Source organism: Hermetia illucens, chromosome 1 (genome assembly GCF_905115235.1).
Source record: "Hermetia illucens chromosome 1, iHerIll2.2.curated.20191125, whole genome shotgun sequence".
NCBI lineage: Eukaryota > Metazoa > Arthropoda > Insecta > Diptera > Stratiomyidae > Hermetia > Hermetia illucens.
In genome coordinates, this window is record NC_051849.1 from 48,068,009 (window position 1) to 48,080,624 (window position 12,616).

Genomic DNA, 12,616 nt, shown 5'->3' on the forward strand with positions numbered 1-12,616 from the left:
ATGTAATCCCCCTTCCTTTAGAATCCCCAAAGTATGTACAACGGCGTCAGGATACGTTTTGATAACAGGCAACACCCTGTTTATGCACCGAAACGGACAGATACCCTGGGAGGGTGTTACCCTCACCTCATTGCCTCCCTCCTTCGCCGACGGATTAACGTACCGCACGCTTTCCCGACTCAAATATTCCATCCGGAATTCGCTATCCTTTTCTTGGCTATTCCACTCGGGTCTCTTATTGGCCAATTTCTTCTTCATGGAGACACCTCCATAGCAACCGCTGCTTTTCTATTCCAATTACAACAAACACCCCGCCGTCTGCTCATCCGTTCACCCCATGTACCAACACATCTGGTCCTTTCTCCTGCACTGTCCTCATCCCGCTCCGTCCTTTTGTTCGCCAATTTTCCGAGTGCCATGAACAAGGAAACATTCAAAGTAATGTTGTTTGTCGGTGCTTTTTGTTCTAAAGCAGGCGAAGGCAAATAAATACGCTACACAGGACTCAACATAAAATATCCTCGCGCACACATACACATACTCGCATTACCCAATTCGGTTCCTATACAAACACCGAACCTGATTGCGTGCAAGAAAAAGGAGAAGGGGCGTACCTATATTAATTCGAGAGTCTTTCATGTTTATATTGCTTCACGGCTGAATTGCGCTTGGCTGTAATCAATTGCTGAAACGTCAATAAAGCAAATCAGGAAATGCTCCCCTCGGCACCCGCACATCCTTGCCCCTCTGACTCCTCTTCGTTGCCTCGTCTGAATCTCGACTCGATTCGAAAACGTGAGATTTTTGTTTGCCGCAATTTCACTAACATTCTATAACTGGTAGCTGTGTCCTTTTTATCCTTGACATCGCGCAGCCTGAATGACTCGCACACTATGTCAGGATCTTGGCGGGGTTGGAAGAGGTATGTGCGCGATGAAATTTGTTGTCTTTCCGTACCTTCGTGTTGATATGCTCGAGTTGGAGTTAATCTTCATCCTTGTTCATGTTCAATTGGATTCGATTTGAAATTGGAATTTGAATCGTTCTTTCGTAACTTCATTGAGTTTTCCGTCCTTTTATATGTAGTTACACAGATATGTATGTTATATGTATGTAGGTTCTGATATACGCATCCTTGGAAGGTCCTTGCTAGGCAGAGTTTGAAAACTTTTATTTATTGACAATAACTGTTTACGCAATCAAATTCAAATTTATCATCCGGCCAAGCGGAAGACATGTTGTGTATTATTTTGAACTTTATTCTCTCAAGGATCTAATATCGCCCACGCGTCCATTGATCCAAAAATATTGAAAAATATCCCAAACAAGCACTTGAATTTCCTTTCTAAAAGGGGAGTCGTTACCTTAGTTTGTTTATTATAGTTTAAAAATCGATTTATGTGGATTATTAGCGTTGGCCATACCTACAGATTCTTGGAAAGACATTCTTGAAAAAAGATGTAACTTCATTCTTTCTTTCCAATTTTCTAATTGCGTTTTGACAATTTGGGGAGTTATTTTCAAAACACGCGTTAAATATTGGCCGCCATTTCCTCCACGGTGGTCAAAGGATAGTGTAGGTCCCAGGGCGAAACGTGGATTGGTACCCACGATGGAGCATAAAACCTGGGAAACGCCTGCTGAATCCAACACCAACAGCTCTACTACCAAACCCTATCTCCACCTCCACGTGGTGATCGCTGGGAACTCTTTCCCAACGAAAAGCTGCAGGCGCAGAAGGATGAAGGCAAGTCCCTCGCGCCGAAAAACGGGACAAATTATACCAACTGGTCCTCCAGGGAGGCTGACAACCCTACACGGAAAACCGAAGTTACGAAGCCACAGCAGGAGCCTCGGACTGGACGGATAACACAACGACGAACCCGGTAACGACAAAGGAGGTACAGAGATGAAGCTGTCAAGCAGCTAACCGATACCCTGTTCCAATATAAGGCTGATATAATAGTGTTACAGGAGATGTGTTGGACATTGAAAGGTTTCCTAAAGAAGAATCACTACACCATATATAATAGTTGGCATCCAGTAAACCATGCGCTCGGATGAGATTTCTTAATCAGCCAAAAATGAAACCTGCTGTTATCGGCTTTGAAAACATAAGCGAACAACTATGCACTCTGCGCTTCCGAGACAAATTTAAAAATATAAGCCTCATTTACGCTCACGCCCCTACAGAGGCGACTGCAGAGTCGGAGAAGGATACCTTCTACGAGGCAGTGGAACGAACCCTCGAAGCCTGTCCCAGATATGATATCAATTATACTTGGGGATTTTGAGAGCCAAGTAGGGAAGGGGCCCATCTTCAAGCGATACGTTGGCTCCCATAGCTTGCATCAAAATGCAAATTGTAACGGAATGCGGATTATTCAATTAGTAGTGTCACACGAAATGGTTGCTGGAAGTACCTGGTTTGCGCGGAAAGCGGTCCACAAACATACCTGGCCTCTTCAGACGGAACCACTTTCAAGCAAATAGACCGCGTCTTCATCGAACGCCGACACCTTTTAGCCTTGATGAATGTCAGAACATATAGGGGGGCCAATATAGACTCGAATCACTATCTCGTTGGCATGGTGTTCCGAGCTCGAATAACAACACCACCCAGAATCCCCTCTGACAATCAGGTGCGAGTCAACACAGAAGCCATCCATAACACAACCCTCCGCAACACCTATAACAAGGAAATGGATGCTGCAATAACCGCAGTCAACATAGATCTTGGAGATGAAGCACCAATAAATGATCTTCACAATCACCTGAAGAACGTTATCATAAAGACGGCCTCAAATATACTTGGGCCCAGCCGCAAAAAGAGTCGGAACAACTGGTTTGACGATGAATGTAAGCTAGGAACGGAACGGAAGAATGCTGCATACCGAGTAATATTGCATTCTCAAAGGACGCAAGCTCGCGCGGAGTCTTATCACGAACTCCGTCTTATCACGTGAACAACCGGAACATCGGCGAATTGGAGGTCCAACTGAAAACTACGGGCAAATACTGCCACCACCAAGCATAAAAGAAACAGTCCGTGCAATTTATTATAATCATAAGTCGCCAGGAGCCGATTGAATTACAGGCGGATTGGTTAAATATGGAGGCCACCAATTACACCAAGTGGTTCATCAAGTTATGCTCAAGTTGTGAGACAGCGAATCAAAGCCTGACGACTAGCAACGACGTATTATCTGTCCCATACATAAAAAGGAAGATATCAGGCAGCGCAGCAATTATAGAGGTATCACGTTGCTGAGTACCATCTATAAGATATTCTCCGCCATCTTACTAGGTCAGATAGCCTCATACGCCCAGAACATCATTAGCCCATACCAAAGAGGAAGCCTTTTCATCGTCTCTAAAGCCCCCTATGACAACATAGCCAGAGTAAAATTGTACACGGCCATGAGAGAATTCGGTATCTGACCCTGACCAATGTGCGAGGCCAGATTAAAGCAGCTGGATTGCTCTCGAGATTATTCGACATCAACAAGGGTCTAAGACAAGGGAATGCCCAATCATGCGTCCTCTTTACTCTGGCCCTGGAAAAAGTGATCTGTGATGCTGAAGTAAGCGCGAGAGGTATGATCCTCTTTAAGTCCACCTACCTACTGGCCTATGCTGATGATATCGACATCATGGGAAGAACGACTCAAGACATACAAACTGCCTTCATTCAGATCGAGCAGGCGGCGCGAGATCTTGGGCTGCACAATAATAAAGGTGGGACAAATTATATGGTGGAAACGTCAGCACCAAAAACCAACCAACCAGCAACATCAAACCGCACTGGTCAAACGGGAAAAATAAAATAGGTTAGAACGCTAGTCTGTCGTAGCGGAAGGTCGCTGCTCAAATCCTACATGTGGCAGAGGGATTTATATCCTAACTGGATATCGGATAACAGTTGACCCAGGTGTTATTGAGTACCTGAGTTAACTTAGATTAATAATTACAGCGGAGTACAATACTGACCACATTACTTCCTAGTGTTTTGGTCTGAATGAAATACTCTAACTTTGATTGTCGCGCCAATGAATATGAAGGTCATGAAATGAAATACCCCCGGGGCATATGTGTGATTATTATTATTCTGTTAAGGGAAAGTCGCACCGCGTCCTTGAAAGACTATTGTGCCCCTTTTACTGGTTATAGTGTACCTATTGATCATAGTATCTCAAGCAGGTATGTAACCGTTAGGAACTTTAGTATGTTCCCTTCTTCCAGATGTTTCAGCTTTACATCTGGTATTAAGTGTTCTCCCAGATGTATCGACCTACTTTGCACAAGTGCCGGACACTGTCCCAGGACGTGTATACAGGTTTTGTCCTCCTCCTCACAAAACCTGCAGGCAGTGTCCGTAGATATCCCTAGCTTCCCTAGGTGATAGTTCAGCCGACAATGACCAGTGAGAATTCCCACTATGATTCGGAGGTTCTTTTTGGTGAGGTTTAAGCAATCCTTTGTGCGCATGGGTTCGTATCCCCCAATAAGCACCTTGCACTGCTCCATCCCTGGTAGGCCCGCCCAATATAGTTCCCTCAACCGTTTCTCTTCGTTTCTTAGATTCATAGCCATGAAACCGTTTCCGATTCCACAGAAGGGTTCTGGCCCGTATAAAGGCGTCGCTGCTCCCTTCTTGGCTAGTTCGTCCGCTGCCTCATTGCCTTCCAACCCAGCATGGCCTGGAACCCAAAGTATCCAGACCTTGTTAGACGAGCCGAGTGTATTCAGTCTCTTAAGGCATTCCCATACCAGTTTAGAGTTCACCTGGTTGGACCTAAGCGCCTTGATCGCTGCTTGGCTATCGGTGAGAATAGCTATGTTCTGCCCCCTGTAGTTCCTTTACAGATAAAAGGCGGCACATTTGTCTATGGGGTATATTTCCGCCTGGAATATGCTAGTGTACCTGCCCATTGGCTCAAAGTACATTTTCCTTGGACCAATGACACCGGCACCCGCTCCCTCTGCTGGGAGGGATCCGTCAGTGTACCAAGTAATCAGTTGCTGGTTTAAGCCGTATGTCGCAGCCACACACTCCCAGTTTGCCTTGTTACTTCAACGTGTTTCAAACTTCTTATCGAAGTGAAACCTCATTGTCATGTTATCCCTCGGTATCAGTAATTCGGGATACCGCCTAGAAAGAATATCAATATTCCTTCGGTTTAGGCAGCTCCTCGCCTCATTCATACTACCGGCCATCCTGAATATTGATCTCCTTGCCTGCATCTGTATGTGCAGATGGAGAGGGGTTAATCCCAGAAGGACCTCCAGGGATGCCGTTGGGCATGTCCTCATTGCCCCACTGATACACACGCAAGCCTTTGGGGCTTATGTAATTCCCTGGCTTGTGTGCTGAGTTCGGTTCTTTCTGCCCAGATTATCGCTCCGTAGGTAATCATTGGTCTTACTATTGCAGTATATATCCAAAGTAGTATCTTCGGGCTACAACCCCATTTTTTTCCTGCTATGGACCTGCAAGTCATCAGAGCCCTCGTGGCTTTTCAACAAGTGTTTCCGTCTTTCGTGTCTTTCAGAGTAATTTTTGGTCTAGCGTAATTCCCAAATATTGGACCTCTGTTTCTCGTTTCACCTCCATATCATGTAATGTTATAGCTCTCAGGTGATCCAGCTTACGCCTCCTAGTGAATGGTACTATGGTGGTTTTGGTTGGGTTGATCCGCAGTCCCACCTTCCTGCACCCGGCACTAGTAACCCTTAGGCCAGTTTGGATTCTATCACATAGGGTATCGTCATATTTGCCCCTACAGATTAAAACAATGTCGTCCGCGTAGCCCTGGACTTGTATTCCAGTATTTGTTAACACGTCCAGGAATTCATCCACTACCATACTCCACATCAGCGGCGATAGTACTCCACCCTGTGGACAGCCTTGAGTGGTGTTCATGATAATAGAATTTGTACCTGTTTGTACCTCTATTTGTCTGCTTTCTAACACTTTGCCCATCCAGAGTGTCAGGGTGTTTCCCACTCCTTTGCGGCTCAGGGCATCCTGTATCTCTGTGTGCGATGTGTTGTCGAATGCTCCTTCGATATCCAAAAACGCGCACAGTGCAATTTCTTTTGTTTCTATGGCGTCCCGTAGTACCTCTGTCAGCTGATACAGAGCAGTTTCAGTTGACCTTCCTGCCCGGTAAGCGTGTTGACAGTGATGTAGGGGATTACGCTTTAGAACGTTAGTTCTAATATAGTTGTCTATGACCTTCTCCACCGTTTTGAGTACGAACGATGTTAGGCAGATTGGTCTGAAAGATTTAGGGTGAAAAGGATCCTTTTTATCCGCTTTCGGAATAAAGACCACTTTTGCCCGTCTCCATGCCCTTGTTATGTTACCCAGTGCTATGGTCCCCCTTACCACCCTCAGAAGAGACTCTAAGATAATTCCTAGGCCTTTCTGGATAAGTGCTGGGAAAATGCCATTTACTATATGTGTGATGCACGATCACCAAATGGGTTTCAGCGGAGTTCTTCCAGTTTGCACAAGAATTCTACCATTGATGCCCAAAATTACGGGTATAAGTTATTTACGACTTTGGTTCGATAATAGGGGATTCTTTTCTATTCTCATGGTGATGGTGCTTTACCAAAGTAAAGCTTTAGGAAAGCAGGATGGAAATTGGAGTAATTTCCGGCATAATTTCTAGCGAGCATAGATGATTTTTAATTAAGTTGTTCTTTAAGGGGATACCACGAAACACTTGCAAGGTATAATGTTCGCAGCATCCGAATCATTTCGTTTGCTTTTTCCAAGCTGACAAGAAAATTCATTTACTTTAGCGCCTCCATTGCCCTCCTTCCAATATCTTGTCTCTCATTCGAACATCCACTTACTCCAAAATATTAGTTGCAATTTTATTTACAAAACTATCTCACCTTTTAACTCACAAGACTCGCAAAACCATTTAAAGGTTAGTATCGAAATTTCCTAATAATTTGAAAACGATCATTAACCTCTTTTGTTGTTGTTTTCACATAGACTTCATTATGTAGCATATCAGATTTGTTTCTGCTTAGCCAGAAACAAATTGTGTGTATGGTTTGCGAACAATGGGGCTTAGCAGGCGTCCTATTAGGTGGATACTGGCTCGAAGAAGAAGCTGGTAGAAGAAAGTTAAGCGGAAAGTGACAGCAAGTGGTTGTTTGATTGTTTCGTTCGAATAAATTCATATTTTCTTGGAATTTCTTTTGGTGGATTTCTACGTAACAAAGTGTGAACTTGCCTTTTGCAAAATTTGTATAAACAGTGAAAAACTGATTTTCGGTTTGACTTGTACATAAATAGGATAAGATAATTCTAAAACAACAACAACAAACAACAAAATTGTAATGAGCGATCAGTACCGCAAAATAGATACTTGAAGGAGGATGGAGTTGTGATTTTTTTTGGGCAGAGACTAGACTTTTGATTTTCAAGAAAACCCAACTGATGTATAATAGAATGCAGTGTTTCCCGAATATTTCTTGTAAAGCATTTCCATTGGAGTTTCGGAAAAGTAGCTAAGACTAACTCCAGAGATTTCACACGATTGAAAATTAAGTGGGTTCTACGTCTTTCCACTGCGAAGGTAAAGTGATTGATCAGTTTACTTTTCCTATGATTAGCTGAAAGGGTAACATCAAATAGAAATCACAAAACTACAAAAAGTATAGGATCAAATTTTATTATGGATGTAAACCAATCCTAGAGCTCTGGTAGAAGGGTGTAATTTTACTGCAAGTTTATTGTTTTCTTTATTTTTTAATCATGACTTCATTTTAATTTAATTTGTTGGATTTTGATTTTTTCCTTTTATTTTTTTTATTGATTTTACTAAATTTTTCATTTCATTTTGTTTTGAGACCCCATATTTGATTGCGTTCTTCTAATTTTATCTTCGTTTTTGATTGAATAACAATGATATTCATTCGATCTAAAACTTGTTGAGGACCCCTCTTCTCCTCCTTAGTACTAACCCATTAACAGAAGGGGTATCCTCCAAGATCATGGTCTGAGGATGCCAAGGCAGAGTGGGAACCGCAAAGGTCGCTTCTCACGGATGGATTCGTGCCATATCCAAATGTTTCTTTTGTTTCGCGTTTTCCGGTACGAAACCACGCAGCAGTTTAAGAACACGAGAAATTTTGTAAAATGACACGTAGGGACTTAAGAACCCCTAAATTTCCGAGCATGACAAGCAAAGAGGCGAGCAAGCGCGTATCAATCGAACACTTCAATGGAGCTTCAGTATTTGCGCGCGAACCTTCACGGTGAATTCTAGTACAAGGGCATCTCGCGACCGTTATAAATCCTAGGGCGAAAACGTGAACGGATACTCGTGACGGAACATGCTACCTGGGAAACCAAAGCTCTACTACCAAACCCTATCTCCAACTCCACACACTGATTGGTACCAGCTTGTTCTTATTGAAAAACTGCAAACGGAGAAGGTTGAAAGCAAGTTTCCCGCGACTAAAATTGGGACAAATTGTACCAACTGTTCCTCCAGATTGGGGGTTGAGTATGGATACCAACTATGCACGGAAAAGAATTGTTTTGAAATCACAAATGAAACCTGGAATTAGATGAATTACACAACGACAAACCCGGAAGTGAAAACGGACGCTTCCTGTTCAGTACAAGAACTGCCCAGCAGCTAGCGGATACCCTGTCCCAACATAAAGCTGATAAAATATATCATTATATTATAGCACCTCGAATCAAATAACAACACCACGTCGAATAGCATCTGATAATCACGTGGTAGTGAACACTGAAGCCTAACAGAGTAAAGCCTTTCGTAATACCTACAAGGCTCCAGTCGCAAAAAAAAGTCAAATCGACGGGCAAATACTGCCACCATCAACCGTGGAAGAAACAGAAATCATAAGCCGAATTGGTTAAATGTGGAAGCGACTAACTATATCTACCGCTTCATCAACTTACATTCAAATTCTGGGAAAGCGAATCAGTGCCTGAAGGTGAGCAACGAGGCATCGTCTGTCCCACACACAAAAAGGGAATATCACGCACTTCAGCAATTATAGAGGTATCATCTCGTTGAGTACCATCTATAGGATATACTCACACACATTTTACAAGGCCAGCTAGTTCCATACGCCTAGAACATTATCGGCAACAGATCAGATTTTCTCTGTGCGGCAAGTGATGGAGAAATTAGCTACCAATTGCATCACCTTTTCATCGACTTCACGACCGCCTATGATAGCATAGCCAGGATAAAACTGTACACGGCCATAAGAGAATTCGGTACCTCGACCAATATGCAAAGCAGACCCTGACGAATGTGGAAGGCCAGATAAAAGCAGCAGGGACGCTCTCGAAACCTTTCAACATCAACAACTGTCTCAAACAGGCAAATCCTCAATCATCCATCCTTTTTAAACTAACCCTGAAAAAGGTAATAGGTGATGTTGGTGTAAATACAAAAGGCACCCAAGGCGGCTCAAGCTGACGATGTCGACATCATAGGAAGAGCAACCCGAGAGAGTACAAACCGCCTTCATACACATCAACCTCCTGCTGAAAGCAATCAACACCTTATATACCCCATCACGCTCCCTCCTCTCCTAAGTCCTTGCGTTCTTACCAGGCTCTGTTCACCACTGAAGTCCACAAAAAACTTCGTCAAAAACACACTGCGAGGAAGAAGTTCCTGACCTCTAAAACCTATGCTGACTTAGTCTTGTTCAAAACTCTTTCTTTTGTCAAATCCTTAATAAACCACTCCTATCTACAACAGAGTAGAACCTATCTGGATTTATGCACATTTTTTAAACTTTCCTCGGATCTGATGGACTGCGCCGCCTCTAATGACATCATCTGCCGTCCTGCGACTTATAATAAATGCAATGCAGACATTTTCAAAGTACTCTTCGCGGAACTCGAACTCTACTTCCATTCCCCGATTGCTGAACTTTGTCGAAGTTACAACGAACAACAGCTTGGTCCTATGAACCTCTATTCTTTACATAGTTTGAAGCGTAGGTCAAGATTATTGTTTTCCCCTCCTCCTGATAGCATTAAGTAACTGGAGTTTACTCTGTTTATTATCAGTTAAATAAATAAATAAATAGAAAAGGCATATACTTCTAAGTGATAAGTAAACCTCGTTCACAGAAATGATGATCCCTGCTTTTTGCAGTTTGCCCCCTTCTCCTGCAGATACTGTCCTACACAAGCATAACACCCTTAGCGGGATTCATCAATATTTCGAAGTCACCGTTGTCTGGTACACAGTGTCCTCCAAGAGCCAGATATAGTAGCATAGATTTCATCACCTTGCCACATGCAGTCCCGTTCTTCGCCCGGCGGTGTTAGGCATCATCGTCGCTAAAGATGAACTAACCCTTATTGTAATTTTTCGCGTACAGTCCATGATCTCCTTGAAGCTCACCTTACCATGAATCATTACCCACAGGTATATAATGATTGATCTCATAACGGTCTCTTGATTGTCAACTCAAATTTTCATAGTATTGTTTTTCTGGGGTTAGCAATTAGACCGCCCTTCGGCTCACTGAGAGGCAACAAGTTCGCTTTTCTTTCTTGCACCATTTGTCCTATCTGGTGACCAGTAATTGCAAGCTTATCCATGTCCGCTTGTAGATCATGGCGTTCGGCTTTTCTTTGTCTGTAAATTTTCTTTGAATACCTGGCACCGCATAATCACATCTTCCTTCTGGAGACGCGGTCCTTGCAAAGAACACATCATCTTACCGACTCACAAGTCTTCGTTTTGTGCCTGGCAGATCCACGCTTATTTCCCCACGCCTCTTTTGGTCGACTAGTTATTCTCCCTTCGGAGTACTGAGAGCACCACGTTTTGTGCAACTGAAAGCTATGCTAGTGATATGTTTTTTCATAAGAGCATTTCAACTGTCACCCAGGAGTGTCGCCGGCCTGTAATAAGGTCCAGCAGTTCTTCCATCTCTATTATGCCATTTTTGATATCTATAGAGAGATGTATTGCTGGCCAATGCTAATAACCTTGGGTCTCCGTAAAGTAAATGTAAATGTTTTTCTACAAGTTGATAGCCAGATTGCCCTTCGTCTTGTCATTTGTACCAAAATGATGCTAGATGGCGTTTTAACTTGACGATTATAATTCTGTTATGGGGAAGTCGGACCGCGTCTTTAAAGAACTATTGATGATTACAAAAAAAAGCTTTTGTGTTTATTCATTTCCCCTAGGGAAATATCACAGGGTCCAGCGAAGCCTCGCCTGGGTCCAACGAGGGAAGGACTTCCTGGCGTACCCTGCTTTAATCTGTGGTCGTTCCAGCAACTGTTTTGCAGCTTGGCTTCGGATCGGTCGGATCCTTTACGCGAGGATCCTCGCCCTCAAACAACGGGCAAACACTTGAGCTAGGCACGATCCTGATCTCCTACCCGGGTTCGAATCACTCGACCTGACCATAAAATAAATCGATCGAAAACTCCAAGATTTGATTTCTCTTGACAGCGACGTCAAAGAGCCAGCTTTAATAACTTTTCCATGGACCAAGAACTGTAATCGAAACTGAAATATGTACATCGCTCCAGCTAGTAGAGTGAAATCAAGAACATGACCTTCGGCGAGCATATCTTTTCGCTAGGATACTCGGAAACCTTTGATGTCTTTACACCAATTTTTATATAAACTCCTTTGCTTTCTCTACGCGTATTTGAATTGCTCCATTTTAATATTATGAATGGAAACCTTAATCCGGATGTATAGCAAAATTAAAGGAAACTGAAATCCTTGCGTAAACCTGTTATGTCAAAAATGAGCTGCTTCACACACTCTTCCAAAACTATAGCGAAATTCATGCCCTCAATTCAGCCTTTCTCTCTTCTCAAAACGACACTTACCCATGCACCAGGCTTCAGCTGTTTATCTCAAACTGGTTTCTAATCAGAGAGTGGTCCAGGTAGATCACGCTAACTGCATGTGGAATATTCCGCTTTAACCAGAAACAAGCGTTAGGAACGCTTTTCGTAACGCACTACATTACTAAATCTTAGTGTAAACAACAACAAAAAGGGTTGATGATGTGTTCTAACTGTTCAAAATTTTCTATAGTAACCTTGAAATATTTAAATGAATTTTAGGGCCTTGTGCGAATTAAAAGGTGTGACGATTTTGTAAGTAAAATTGTAGAAATAAAATAATAGCTCCAAATTAAAATAAGTGAATGTCGGAATGGAAAATAGAGAATTAAAAAGAGGATAAAGGGGTGGGGGCGTTGAAGGCTCTTAACTATGTTGCATACAAGGAAATGAATCTCTCATCCACTCTCCATAGGGCAAAAAGGAAGCAAATGATGCGAATGCGGAGAAGCCACGGGCACTATAGCTGTAATGACTGCATCTTGGAGACTCTAATTAAGGTACTTCGTTTTCAACTTGTCTTAGGTTTTGGTTATTATGAAAGCTAGCTCATCACTTCTCAACAAGTGATGTGATATCACATCACCTACTAAGATGATATTTCGAACATCTCTACTTACCATGATTCCAATCCCATTACATCCAAAGCTGCACTTATCATATCCATTCATAGCCATGGTATAATATACTGTTCCTTACGGATCTTGAACT